We start from the raw sequence: 1,824 nt of genomic DNA on the forward strand, positions 1-1,824 counted from the left end.
GTAAAGCATTGTTTCTCCCGGGGGATGCTTGTGTTCCCTTGTGTGATGCTTAGCTCCAGGGAGATGCTGCAGTGCCGTGGGGAGATGCTTGGTTCCTGCAAGATGGTGTTTGTGTCCCCTGGGGAGATGCCTGGGTGCCCACGGGGACACACTCAAATGACACCGCCGCGTGTTTTTGCACACCCATGGAAGCTGTTGCATGCTAAGAGAGGTGCCTAAAATCTTCATGAGTGAGATACTTGTGTTCCCCAGGTGATGTTTTGGAGCCCTGGGGAGCCCTGGCTCTCTAGGAAGATGCTCAGTTCCCCTGGGGGACTCTTGGATGCCCCAGGAGGCGGTTGGGTACTGCAGAGAGCAGTTTGCGTGCTCCAGGGGTGTGCTGGAGTGCTCCGAGTGTGCTGCTGAGTGCCTTAGAGAGCTGCTTGGTTGCCCCTGTGAGATGCTTGGTTGCCCCTGGATGTAATTGTGATGCATAAGCAGACAATTGAGGTGCCAAGGGAGGTGCTTGTGTGCCCCAGGAGGTGCTTGTGTGCCGTGGGGAAATGCTTGCATACCCCAAGGAACATCTTGGGTCCTCCAGGAAGGTGCCTGGATTCCCCAGGGAGATGCTTGTGTACCAGAAGAGATGTTGGCTGACCCAGGGCCATGTATACTTTCTCCAGAGAGGTGCCTCATTGCTGGAGGGACATTCCTGGGTGCTTGAAACATAGACTTGAGTGACCTATGCAGTTGGTTGGGCACCCATGGGGTTTATTCTAATGTTCCCAAGGGAGGTGTTTCATTCTTCCAAGGAAATGATTTGGTTCTCTCTTCAGGTGCCTGGGTTTTTCAGAGTAATGCTTGTATGCCTTTGGGAGATGTCTTAGTGCGTCAGGAGGTGATGGGTTCACGGTGGAAAATCTTCAGTGCTCCAGTGAGGTGCTTGAGTGCTGTGGGGAGGTGCATGGGTCCTTCTGGAAGATGCTTGGGTTCCCTGGGGAGAAGATTGGTACCTCAGGGATATAACTGTGTTCCAGGAAGACTTTTTAGAGCTCCAGATACATGCTTGGCTGCTCTAGGTAGATGCTTGTGTGTCTTGTGCATGTAATAGCGTTTTCATGAAAAATGTTTGTGTTTCCAGTGGACATTTTAGGATGCCCCAAGGAATTTGCTTTGCTGTCCAAGAGGATGCTTGGTTCAAGAGGAGGAGGATGCTTGCTGCTAAGCTGCTAAGTGTGATGCTCGCCTCCTGCAATGAGGTGCTTGTGTTCCCCATGGATATGCTTGTGTGTCCAAGGGAGGTGCTTGGGTATACCAAGGAGATGCCTGGGTTATGCAGGAAGATCTCCGTGTTCCCTGAAAGATGTCCTCAATGGGTACACAGTGGAGGTGCTGGGGTGACTCAAGAAGATGCTTGGAATCTCAAAGGATGTTCTTGGTTGCCCCGGGAAGATTCCAGGGTGCTCCAGGGAGGTTCCTGAGTAACCTGCTGAAGAGCCTGGTGTGCCCAGGGAAATCCTTGTCTCCTCCAAGGTTCTGCAGTGCAGAGCCAGGGAGTATGCCCTGGGGACATGCTTTGGATCTCCAAAGGAATGCGTGGGTTCTTTGGGACCATGCTTGGGAGATCCTTTGGTGGTTCAGCAACATGTTGTGTTTCCCAGAAGACATTTGAGGTGCCACACTAGGTGCAACAAGATCCATCCTGAAGAAGCAAAGCATTGCTCTGGTTCACACCCTTAGGTACACAAGCACGTCCCGAGGGTAGCCAGGCTTCTCCATGCAGCACACACAGGCACCTCCCTGGAGCACCCAAGCATCTCCCCAGACCACCCAACTATCTGACTA

Source organism: Cygnus atratus, unplaced genomic scaffold, assembly GCF_013377495.2.
Source record: "Cygnus atratus isolate AKBS03 ecotype Queensland, Australia unplaced genomic scaffold, CAtr_DNAZoo_HiC_assembly HiC_scaffold_42, whole genome shotgun sequence".
Taxonomy (NCBI): Eukaryota; Metazoa; Chordata; class Aves; order Anseriformes; family Anatidae; genus Cygnus; species Cygnus atratus.